This window comes from Atractosteus spatula, unplaced genomic scaffold (assembly GCF_055471065.1).
Source record: "Atractosteus spatula isolate fAtrSpa1 unplaced genomic scaffold, fAtrSpa1.hap1 Scaffold_76, whole genome shotgun sequence".
NCBI lineage: Eukaryota > Metazoa > Chordata > Actinopteri > Semionotiformes > Lepisosteidae > Atractosteus > Atractosteus spatula.
The window spans coordinates 27,340-40,556 of NW_028296908.1; the positions used below are offsets into that span (position 1 = coordinate 27,340).

A 13,217-nucleotide genomic window follows, 5' to 3' on the forward strand; every position below is an offset into this window, starting at 1 on the left:
TTAAAGTATTAAAACTGCTTGCCACCCATCTAATATTCAAATCTGGCCAATTTTCAAAATCTGCACATTTAGATCTGCGGCTGCTTTCTCGAGCATCCGAGCGTTCTTAGTCGATTGGTAATAAAGTGAATATAGTTTTGCGATAAAGAATTCGAAATGGTTACGCCCAGCCACTTCTTTGAGAGCATCTTGGACTGCCAGTTCACGGCGATGTGCCAGACAGTGTATGGAGTGCACTTTAGGAAAGTCACGCTTTAGCCTAGCAGTCCAGAGGATTTGCCAGTGAGCACTGCAGCCCCGTCAGTGGCTATGCTGATGAGATATTTCTTCATGAACTCATCATCAAAACCCACGTTACTAAGGCTCCCTCTCAGGCAACTGTAGATTGATTCTGTGTCTGTGCCATCCGTCAGCTCTGTGATGTCCAAAAATACATTGTCCACATCCCCTTTCCCACTCTCATCGCATCTCATGTATATGATGAGATGAGCACGCCTGTTCACTGTGCTTTCATCAATAGTGAGGCTATTTTGTGACTTAAGTTCTTTTATACTCGACACAAGCTTGTTCTGCATTTGCTTTGCAATATGACCTATAATTTCAGCACAGGAACGGTCTGACTTATGTACAGTGCCTACTTTGGCACCATTAAGCTCCGGTTACATTATTGTGGGCATATAATCTCTCCGTGTGTAATTGACTTTACACACTCCAGTCATCTTCTTACAATTATTACTTATTTCATTTTATTTGAAGTATTATATATTTAAGTCGGTGAAAATTTTGTTTGAAGTATTACATATTTACTTATTTAATTCATGTTCATAACTTTATTTTATTGTTTAAGTTCTGCAAAATAAAAATGTGCTTAAAATGTTCGACATACACTTCAGTTCAATGTGAACAACACAGTAGCCAACCAACAGTTAATAATAACCTAATAGTTAACTCCAGGCAATAAAAAAGTTGTACTCCTTTTAAACCATGTTCTATTGAAATGATGAGAAAACTATCTATATCGTGATATATATCGTTACCGTGCAAAATTAAATTATGCTGGGCAAACAATTTTTTTAAGTTTAAAAAAAGAAACTGAAAATATGATACTGTAGTGTTTTGGAGTTCACACAGGATAAAGGACAAGTGCGGAAGAGATGGCGAAACAAGCAACTGCTTTTATTCTCTCGTCAAAACAAAGACCAACACAGGATTTACACACACACATAAGGGGACCAATGGAACACGTACACAGTTTAGGGTGGTAACTCGTTAACAGAAGACTACACACTTACAAAGCTACACAGGACACTTAAACTAATATAACACAATTTACATAAACAGGGTCAGCTGCTGGTCATCGTGCTGATCCTCAGACTCTCCCCGGCTACAACTCCCAGCCTGCTTCGCAGTACCCTGAGTGCCTAGGTGCGCTTCCTCCTCACCACCGGGAGAGGGCGCTACACTGCCCCCACCTGAAGTGTCTGGCGTCCCGCCGACGTCGAACATCCCCCTCAGGCTGTCCTCATACTCAGCTAAAGGCTGTGGAACTCTGCGTGAGCGGCCGCTGCGCCGCGGTGGCGGCTGGCGGCCCACGGACGCCCCATTGTCAGCCGACTCCGACCCCGGCTGCTCCTCCGGATCCTCCCCGCGGGGCTCTTCCTCCCGAACCCGGTAGGGTGCCAGGCGGTCTCGGTGCAGGACCACCACTCTCCCCCGTGTTCGCAACCGGACATGGTAGCAGACCTCGGCCACCGCCCCGAGGACCTCAGCCTCTCTGAGGCCTTTGCGGCGGCGCGGGCTATACCCCCAAACCTAGTCCCCGGGCTGGAAGGCAGGCTCCCTGCAGCGCAGGTCATAGTGCCGTTTCTGCCAGACTCCCGCCTGAATCAGGTGGGTCCGGGCAAAGCTGTGCACCTGCCGCAGGTCCCACTTGTAGTCCGGTCCAGCCGGTGGTGCCGAATCGTCTCCGGGCAGCGGGCCGAAGACCAGGTCCACCGGGGTTCGCATTTCCTGGCCCAGCATGAGCAAGGCCAGGGTGCACCCAGTAGATTCCTGGACCGTGGTCCGATACGCCCAGAGCGCAAGGTGGAGGTGGCCCCCACCCGCTCCATAGGAGCCCCCACCTGGTGTTGTTGGAGGGGGGCCCGAGAGCGCTTGGGGGGACCCTTCTGCGCCACGCACACCGCCCACATTCGGCAGTACCAGTCCACGTCCCGGTGGCAGAGACCCCAATAAAAGTGGCCTCGGAAACACTGCAGGGTTTTCTTACAGCCGAAATGCCCCACGCCTGGCTGGCCGTGCACCGCTCGGAGCCCCGCACAGCCCCGCGGAGCGACTGTGGTACCACCAGCTGCCACCGGATCTCGCCACTGGAGGGTACCCACCACCCCTGGCGCAGCACCCCGTCCCTTACCTCCAAGGCCTCCCACAGGGAGCAGAGGGCCTTGAGGGACTTTGGGTGCGGGGCAAGCTCCTCCGGCACAGGCCGCGCTCCTGCAGCCTTCCAGCGGAGCACCGGCCCTACGTCAGGATCAGCTGCCTGTTGCTGTGCCAGGTCTGACAGGCCCACCCCCAGTGACCCCTCCAGGGCCATGGCCGCAGCGCTCACCTCCGCCACGGTGTGGACGGCCCCTTCACGCTGCTCCCGCCGGGCGCAGTAGCGGCAGTCCGCGGCCTCACGGTGTGCCGCGAGAGAGCGTCGGCATTGAGATGGCGAGATCCCGCACGGTGCGCGACAGTGAAGTCATACTCCTGCAGGACCTCTATCCATCGCGCCATCTGCCCCTCCGGCTCCTTAAAGTGGAGCAGCCAGGTGAGGGACACTTCATCGGTCCTCAACCAGAACTGGGTCCCGAACAGGTACGGCCTGAAGTGGCGGACCGCCGCCATCACCGCCAGCAGCTCGCGACGGGCAACTACACACTCCCCATCTGGCCCCTCCTGCGCCAACAACACGCCCACCCTCAAGTCACTCACGTTGGTATCCAGGATATACAGTAACCGCGGATCGGGGTAGGCCAGCACGGGGGCCCCCCCAGGGCTTTGCGTAACCGGCCGAAAGCCGTCTCAAAGCCTGAGTCCCAGTCGAAATGGCGGCCCTTGTTGGTGAGGCGGTGCAGCGGGGCAGCGATGCTGGCAAAGTCCCGGACGAACCTCCAGTAGTACGAGGCCAACCCCAGAAAGCTCCGCAGCTCCGCGGCGGTGTGGGGAGTTGGCCAACCTCTCACTGCGGCGACCTTACCTGGGTCTGTAGCCACCCCTCGCGGTCCAACAACATGTCCCAGGAAGGTCACCTCCCGCCGCAGGAGCTCGCACTTGCGGGGGTTTGGCCTCAGGCCAGCACGGCGGATGCAGGCAAGCACTGTCTGGAGGTTTGTCAAGACCTGGTTGAAACCCCGGGCATGAACCAGCAGGTCGTCCAGGTACAGCACACGCTGGTTCCGGGGGACCGATGCCAGCACCCTCTCCATCAGCCTCTCGAACGTCGACGGGGCATTGGACAGGCCAAAGGGCATGACAGTAAACTGCCAGGGGCCCTGTCCGATGGAAAAGGCCGTCTTCGGGTGAGCATCGGGAGCGAGCGGCACCTGCCAGTAGCCGCAGCGGATGTCAAGGGAGCTGAACCAGGTCGACCCGGTGATGTATCCTCGGCAGGGGGCAGAAGTCTTTCAGGGTGACCTCGTTCAGCTTGCAGTAGTTCACCCAGAACCTCCACGAGCCATCTTTTTTTCGGACCAGTACAGCTGGCGCCGACCACGGGTTCGCGGAGGGCTAAGTCACCCCCACTGCGGACATCTCCTGGATCTTTTCCTCGGCGGCGGTCCCCAGTGGGACGTCGTGTTGGATGAGGGCAGTGCAGTTGCAGTCCTCACCTCTCGCTGCAAAGAGGTCCTCGTTCTGGGCGAGTACCGCCTGGAGCCGCTGCCGCTGGTCCCGATCGAGGCCTTCGCAGCTTCGCTGGTAGAGGTTCTCAACGGCGCGCCTCGCTTCCACTCAACGCTTGGCCCCCGCTGCCACCGCCGCCTTGTCTGTTCCCCTGGTGACTCAGGGGCAGGATCCTGCACTCTCGCTCCCCGGCTCACAGGCCTGGTCCGCCCCGGCACCACTGCCTCTTTTCCCCCAGCTCCGGCAAACCCGCGTCCGTCGGCCTTCGCCGGGCCTGCCCTCCACCAGGTGAAGTCGCTCTCCCTGCCACACCAACTCCTGCCGGGCCAAGTCCAAACTGGCCCCTGCCCGATGCAGCATTTCCAGCCCCAGGATGCAGTCCTCCTGGATGGGTGTGAGGTAGCAGGGGTGGCGCACCATCGCTGCACCCAGACAGATGGCAAGCTGTCCCGTCACGGTCCTCATCCGCAGGCCGGAGGCCTCCCATCCTGGGGGGTTGGTACCCTCAGTGTCGGGGAGGACGCCCGGCTGGAGTAGGGTTACCGATGAGCCGGTGTCGAGCAGGGCCAGGCAGGGTTGGTCCTCGATTCGGTAGTGGAGGTACAGGCCCCGGATACAGCGGGTATCCCCGGTGGGGGAGGAACACGACATCAGTGGCGACCGGGCCCAGTCGCTCTCCTGGTCGGCGCCGCCGCAGGGCCAGCCTTTCCCGCATCAGGTCTGGCGCCTCCTCCACGCCGAAGCGCAGCCGGAGAGCTGCTGCCAGCGCCGCGTATTCGCCTCGGTCCTCCTCCGGGACATCCAGGAGCAACTGGCAGGCCGCTCCTTCCAGCGCCGCCGCCAGGAGGCCGGCCATCTCCCGGCTCCAGCCATTCGTCCGGGCCGCGAGCTGGAACTGCGCCTTGTATGTCTCACAAGGCGCTTCCCCATCGTAGTGACCGGGTCGCACCACGCCGCGGGTGTAGGAACAGCTGGCTGGCTCCGGCAGGGAGGGCATCTCCTCTCTGGGGCACCCGCTGGGCGGCAGTAGCGGGCAGTCGCCCCAATTCTACCGACTGGACCACTACTGAGTAGCCCTGGTAAGGGCTGTGGCCACCTGTCACACCCAGGAGTTGCTCAGGCTCCGTGTGTGCTGCCGGTGGGCTCGGTCTCTTTTAGGGTCAGCCAGCGCTTGACAGAATCAGCTAGTGTCTGCCACAGGTTGTCCATCCTGCCCGCTTCTGACACCAATGTAGCGTATACAGGTTCTCTCAGGACAAAGGACTAGTGGAGACGTGATAAGTAAACCAAAAACCGAACGCAGGATATGCATACACATGAGGAGACTGACGGAACACGTACACATCATTAGGGTCATCCTTACTTAACAACAGCCTATACACTAATATAGCTACACAGGACACTAAAACTACTATGACACTATTTACATATGCAGGGTCAGCTGCTGGTCATCGTGCCTGGAATAATCACAGAATAAGTCCGACTCAACCCTCGCGCTCCCAGTGGACGACCTTCAGTGATGCATGCCTTCCCCATGTTTATATGGCGCACAGAACTACTTGCAAGCAGTTGACCAAATCAAAGTTGATATCTGTCGAGAGACTGATAGAGAAAATAGAGTACAAATAATATTCACTAAACGCAAGGCATTTGAACTCATCGAATTTGAACTCATCTGCACGTTTCATAAAAATGTCGGATAAAATCCACAAATAACCAAACAAGTCAAACACAAATAAAAAAAAATCAGGTTCTGCAAAGTTACCGCTACCCCAAGAAACGTTTAACTGAAGAGTTAATGACAAAGATTAATTCTAAATCAAGTGCTGACCAAAGTGAGCACTTAGAATTCATCTTCGTCATGAACTGTCCAGTTGTTGTGCAAATAAACTCTGCCGCCATATTGTGACTAAATAACATACAACGCAAAAGTTGTAACATTATTAGACACTAGATAGCAGCAGAGTTCATTGGCACAAGTGCTTGGTAGAGAATGCACATGGCTCAAAAAAAGAACGTGTTTATTAAACTGCATCACCATACTTTTTTGAAGGTGAAAAAACATCCATTAGTTTCTCACTCAATATATGAACAATCAGTCTAAAAGATATTCTTGTACCAAAATGACAAAAATAAAAGTGCAATTTAACCTGAGACTTTTTAATTTCTTAAGGGAAATGATGAACATTCTATTATAAGTACACTCAAAACTCATATTATCATCTTATATGCTTATATACAGTGTATAAAGGTACAGACTTGGTCAGATGGCCTTTAAATGCGTACTGTGAATAAGTATACCTTACCAAAAGTTTTGAATGGTGAAATATGCACATATTTCTTATCTGGGTAGTCTGTAGGTTGGCAGACTAAAATACTAAATTATGTCCATTACCCATATTATATTACATATTACTTTCCAAAATTTTGTTCATTTCACACCTGAAGTCAGGATAGCTATCATAATGAATAGACACTCTCAAATACCAGCCACATGTATGTGCCATAAGTCTTCTCTCAAATCCTTGCATATCAGTGAAGTCAACAGTTACAGTCTTGCCAAGAAAGAGATCTGAGCCTGTGTTTCCTTCCATCACACTCTCGCAGGTTTGTTGTAATATGCTTTGATATTTCCTTTTCCTGTGCATTCATTGTGCAGGGAAACTTCAGTGACCACATGCTTTTCCTTGCCGTTGGCTGCAAGTTTTCATACACAGCTTCCATTTTCTCAAGGGCTTTGCTGAGGGGAGTGAGTACACTTTCCCACTGTTCGATAACATAGTGTAAGCAGGCTCTTGAATAAGGGTTTTGTGAGCCAGTTCTTGCAGAATTTGTTCAATGTTGTGTGCACTTGGCATTTTTCAGCAGCTGTAGTTGTCCAAGATTTCCAGTAATTCATCTTGGCCAGAACTGTTGAAGTCTCTGCGACAACATTCCAAGGTATAACGGTCAGATTCTGAGACATACTTTAGAAAATTGTCAACAAGATCACTCTTCACATATCCAAGAGCTGCCTGTTCCAAGATTACAGGAGCAAGCTTGATGAGCAAATACTTCTCTTTCTGCCAACCAAAAGAAATAATTCTACCTATACTCTGCCACTTTTTCTTGCCATAGTCATGTCGGAGAAATGGTATCTTGAAAGTGCTACCTGTTGTACATTGTTAATAGAATTCATGCCAGAATTCAGAGAGGGAATCTCTGAGAACGCCTCCCTCATCATATCCATTCTCATATTGCCCATTTGATAGTAGAAGCTTTACTTGAATTTCTGATTGAGTATATGAAAGGTGTTCCTCAGTGAAATGTTCAATAAGCTCAGATAGTATTTGGCTGCAATGGACAACAATAATTTTTTTGTCTGGTTCCCTGAGTTCTTGTGCCAGAGGCAAAGTGTCTTCTAGACTTTGTTCTCCCATCTCAGAGAGGTCTCCATTGAAAATTGTAATGATATTGCTATCCTCAACATTTTCCCCAGTAGTAGAACTTTGCAGAGCTAAACCGGAATCGTCTGTGACATCTGCAGGATAAAATTGTGCCACGTCATCACTGCCTAAGTTCAAATCATTTCCAGTATTTCCAACATAGATGACATCTAATGTTTCTAATTCCAATGGTGGATCAATTTGTGAGTCTGTAGAGGGAAACTCCTGTGTGTTTTCCTGTGAGGGACCTGCAGTGTTTGATTCTTGCTGTGTCTCCACACCACCATTGTCATGTTTCTTTTTGGTTGACTGATAGAACCTCATGACAATTAACTTTGAGGCTTCATATAGAGCTCCCACTGTACTGTCCTCATCTAAGGAAACTTCTTGGTCATTTGTCAGATCCACCTCAAACCCAGAAATATTTCCATGTGCATTCTTTCCATCTGGGAAAAACAAACTTATTGCCTCCGCTATGAGGTCTTTTTTTTCCAGTGCTTTGAAACACTTAAGTTTCGTGTTCCACCACCCTTTTTGGTTCTCACCTGGATAAAGCCTCCTTTTCCTTCCTCATACAGCATCCAGCCCAACTCCACTTTCCTTACTTTCCTCTCTGTGTTCACCTCTTGATGAGGAGTGATATTTTCTGGGTGCTTATGCTTTTTTCTTTTATTCAGTTTTGACTTCAGTCTATCAAAAAGCTTTGATTTCCTACTGTTGGGCTGTTTTTCGTGTCTCCTACAATATCCCATCACTGCCAATCTGTCTCCATAAGACGGCAAATAATTCCTCATCTGTTCATCTGTCATTAACATCAGGACACTGGCATCAATCTAAAAATGAATAGTGTGTTACCAATTTTCAGTTTCAAAATACCATACTTAAAGCATCATTTTATGTGGATCAATATGCTGATACTGGTTTAAGGAAAAAGTCCATTCGGGATTGTTGAGGTATAAAGTGAAAATATCTACTATACATGAAAATATCAATATACTGTACAGTACTGTGCAGAAGTCAGAGACCACCCTTGCATTTATTTAATTTCCAGTTAAAACAGCCATTCAGTGCAAATTATTTAGTTTTTGGTGTCAGAAAATAATGCAAGAAACATATTTGACAGAAAAGTACACTAAATATAACATCAAATCAATCAGTATTTAGTTTGTCCACTCTTTACTTTTGTGCACCCTTTTGGCACTTTAAGTCTTCCATCCTTCCACTCAAACAAGTTACAGCTGTGTCCTCCCAACACAAGTTGATACCAAAACTGTCACTGACATTATATTAGAACACTTTCCATTAAAAGTGACACTAACATTGGGTAGACACTAACATTGGACACTAACTACCCAAACACACCACAGCTGCCTTGCACATATCTTTGTCATGTGCATCTGAAATGGCTAGAGGCGATATTTCTGATAATATTAAGATAATTCACTTGCGTTAGGAAAATATAAGTCAAAGGAAAATAAGTGAAAAACAAGAGTTTCCAAAACTGGAGTTAAAAATTACTACAATATATAGAGAAAATGGGACTCGTGCAAGGCCTGGTAGACATCACCATCACATAGACAGAAGTGAACGTTTTTATCACTCCTGTTACGATCCCTGCCTCTCGGCAACGAAAGAGGCAGAAGAAGGCGTAGCCTTAGTTCATCAGTCCACCTATCACGGTACGCGTTCACCACCACACCTCCGTCTCATCTGGTATTTAAGCATTAGTCTTTCCCTACCTCCTCGCTCAGTATTGGTTTCCCTTTCGAGCTTCTTAGTTGCGCTACGCCTTCAACCTCCTTGTACTGTTCTGGTTCCGACTTTGGTTTTTTCCCTTTTACTACGTCTATTGGATTACGGCTCGGCTTCGGTTGCTTTCTTCTAGTTTGGTTCACTGGCTTCCCTTGGATTCTCGGTTCTCCCCTTCGTCTACGGTTTTGGATTACGGTTTGGCTTTGGCTACTCCCTCTCGGTTTGGATCACTGGCTTCCCTTGGATTCTCGGCTCTCCCCTTCGTCTACGGTTTTGGATTACGGTTTGGCTTTGGCTACTCCCTCTCGGTTTGGATCACTGGCTTCCCTTGGACTCTCGGCTCTCTCCTTCGGCTACGGTATTAGGATCACGACTCGTCTCAGTCGGCTCCCGCAAGTGGGTTCACTACTTGGTTTCGGTTTCACTGACTGAATCCGTAACAACTCCTGCATCAGATCTGAAAAAAATCCACAAGTGTTTCTGTCAATACTTCCATTGTAAGAAGACAACACAATGCAATGGGTCTGAAGGGGTGTGTAGCTGTCAAAAAGTCACTATTTGAAAAGGAAATAGACAGAAGAGAAGAAAATTTGCCCTAGAACACCAAAACTGGACACTTGAGGTAAGTAAGGCTTTATGGACGATGAGTCATTGAGTGGATTTGGATTTGGATCGGCAGAAGCAGAAAATACAACCAACTTCTAAGACTGAACTTTGGAGGTGTTTACAAGAAGCATGAACGAATATCCCAGTGGATTTATTTGAAAAACTCAAAGAAGGTCTCCTGTAAATAATGGAAGCTGTAATAAAGGCAGAAGGTGGACACACTAAACAATGAAAGATCTGACGTTATATTTAGATGTGGATGCTTTTGTGTAATTTTGTGTTAAATATGTTTCCTGGAATAATTTCTGACATTGAAAAATAAATTAATTGCACTTAATGGCCGTTTTGACAGGGAATTAAATAAACGAAAGGGTGGTCTCTGACTTTTCACAGTACTGAAAGTGCTGTTAATATCTACAGTAGGTCAGTGGGAGTTAGTTACAATAAACATGAACACATCCATTCTGTTAACTACCTTTACTTCCTTCATTTTTCCGATAGTGGACTCTGGAATGTCCCTCTCCCTGAGGAAATCAATAAGATCCTCCATCCTGCAATTGTGGCCTAGGAAGCACACATGGGACAGTGGTGCAGCATTGATTAGTTAGCATAGTGTAATTACCTAGCCTCCTGTTTGCCCAGACTCCAACAGTATGCATTATAGTACATTTAGAAGTAGTCCAGGACAGGCAATGATGACCAACACTCCCCACAAATTTGCATTCATGTTACTGTGCTGAAATAGCTGCTGGTAAAGTGTTTGCAGGAGCTGCCTTGTACACACAGACGAAACCCCCACAAGAGTACAGGCCTACTGTTAGTTTTGACTCATTAATTAGGTCGCACTTGAAAAGGTTAAATTGCTCAACCAAAGTAGCTCTTGCATATGTTTTTTTTAAACTTAGCTACGTTAGTCTATGTACAGTTTACGCAGATGTTATTTAAGTCTGTGAAATGTATGAAGATATCAGTAGAATGTGGCACTGTACCTGGACTGAATTGTGAACAGTGGATTTCCTATGCCAGATGAGCAACCTACTGTACTTTCATTGCTGGCGCCAGAATTGACGTCAAAACTGTGAGACTTGAAGTCGGAATTCTGAGATACCATAGCTCGTTTTTTTTTACTCCCTGGCGGAAACGGGCTTCCTGTGGTGTGAAACAGATCAGCGGGTCCGTGTTCCCAGTCAGGCTGGAGAACAGCGCCCCGCCCACTGCGCTCCGTCACGGAGGGGGCGGAGCCTAGCAGCACAGACTGAGCGCTAATGGCACCGATCGCATCTGCATTCATAACTTAGTGTTTAAAATGAATCTTCTTCATCCTAGCGTTAATACCGCATCGGCAGGGTCCGCTTGTCGGCACGCCCGTCTCCATTTGGCGCGGTCATAGGTGTCCTCCGGGGTGACGTTCACTTTCCGCATGTCTTCAGTGATCTGATCCATCCAGCCAGCTCTCACAAGCAATGGAGGCCGTATGCGTTACAATACGCTTTTAATTGTCTTTAATGATTTATACATTTTGGAAAGGTTTCATCTATACAAAACAGTTAAAATAAATTATAAATTTAATCATTATTATACATAATATGAGGTATGAACGATAAATATAGTCATGAATATTAAAATTGCGTTGGAGTCAATTGTTGCTCTTTTTTCCATATCTTGTAAAAAGTGATAATTTACAAGACTTTGGTCAAATGTGCATTTGATCTGACAAACTAAAATCAAAATATCACAAAATGAAAGTAAACAAGTAAATTATAAAAAATAAATTTGGTGCTAGTAAAATAAAATATATCAAATTAAAGTTCTAAAATAATGAGAAATGAAATGTAAAATATACTAAGAAATTTTCCTTTACCCATCAGCAGCAAAGGCCTGAGCAACGGGCTGCTGGTTCTGCAGAAGCACTCTGTTGCTCCTGAGGAGCTGCACATGGTCCATGTGAGAGGGGAGCTGTGAAAGAGCCCGGGCAGCTTCTTTCACAGCTCCAGCAGTAAAGAGGCATCGCAGAGCCGTGGCAAAACTGAGAAAATTGCCATATGAACCTTACAAGGAGATGCTCTTACTGCCACAGTATGTTCTTTCCTAGCTCTAAGGATGTCATAGGAGGAGTCACCCTGGGCTCTGTTATAGGTCCCTATGTTAATGATCAGTAATGTATCCTCATTCAGGGCCTGGAGGTGGTACAGGTGCTGGTGGGCACTGCGTGTTGTGCCAGGGTGCAGCCACACCTGTTCTGCTGGCATCAGTGTTTCCAGGCCCCACAACATAGAGTCGCTGAGGACATGCACTTTCTTTGGACCTGATGGGAAAAAAGGCATTATCACAGGCATTGCATGGCTACATCATAAGATAAATCTTAAAAGTATATAAACTGTACCTGAACAACATACATATCCAACGAATAACAATGAATAACAGTGTAAAAATCATAACTCACAAGTAACTATAGACAGTGCTGGAAACCAGTTATCACAAGGCACGGGGAAGTTATTTGCATCAGCAGTTATATATAGAGCAGTAATTTCGTATTGCTGGGTCCAGGGATCAACTTTTCTCCAGCCTCCCTGGCGCATCAGCATCAGCTACAAGATGTTTTCCTTTTCGTATTCCTCAAAATTATCTGCATCTGATACACAGTGTAACATTAGCAACTGCCCGAACTTAAGAAACCTAAGCAACAATCCTCACCTCATTATACATGTGATCATCTAACAGTGGATAATCAATTAAAGCCACTAACGTCATCATCACCCTCCTCTACACAATCCACAACAAACAAGTCTCCTGTTCTATTTACACAGACTGCCCTGCCTGGCCACCAACATTCACTCCCATCTTCACTGCTCACAAATGTGCTCCATTTTCTTGCCTACAAAGTCCTCTGCACTAACAGGAAGCAATTCTAAATAACTATTCATATAATCTTTCCACAAAGCAAACCACCACATTTTTCTAAATCCATCATCATCTTCTTCTTCTTCTTCACAGCCTTAGTCCCAGACTGTCCTGGGGTCAGCTGCTTTGGTTGCTCTTCTCCACTTGTCTCTGTCGAGCACATCTTCCTCACTCACTTCACATACCTCCATATCTTTTCTCACACAATCTATCCATCTCTTTCTAGGCCTGCCTCTTCCCCTGTTACCTTCCACCTCAAATTCCATTACCCTCTTTTTTACTTCCTCAACGTCCCTCCTCATGATATGTCCATACCACCGTAACCTCGCCTCTCGCATCTTCTCAACTACATCCACCACCCTACATCGTCTACGGATTTCTTCATTTCTGATCTTATCCTTCATTGAAATCTGCAGAATCCATCTCAACATCCTCATTTCAGTTCTTCTCATCAAGTTCTCTTCCCTCTTTCCAACTGCCAAGTATTCAGCTCCATATAGTAGTACAGGTCTAATCACAGTCTTGTACATTTTGCACTTTCTAGGAATTTTCCTGTCACAGATTATTCCAATTATTTCCCACCACTTGTTCCATCCAGCTTTCACTCTTTGTTTTACTGCCTCCAGTGTTTCTCCTCCCTTTACCAGT

At 47.5% G+C, this 13,217-nt stretch overlaps 2 pseudogenes; both read right to left on the reverse strand.

The window, feature by feature from the left end:
• Positions 1 to 5,001: 5,001 nt before the first annotated feature.
• Positions 5,002 to 7,304, reverse strand: LOC148805255 (uncharacterized; annotated as a pseudogene).
• A 43-nt stretch (positions 7,305 to 7,347) lies between these two features.
• On the reverse strand, positions 7,348 to 10,218 carry LOC148805256 (uncharacterized; annotated as a pseudogene).
• Positions 10,219 to 13,217: the final 2,999 nt, after the last annotated feature.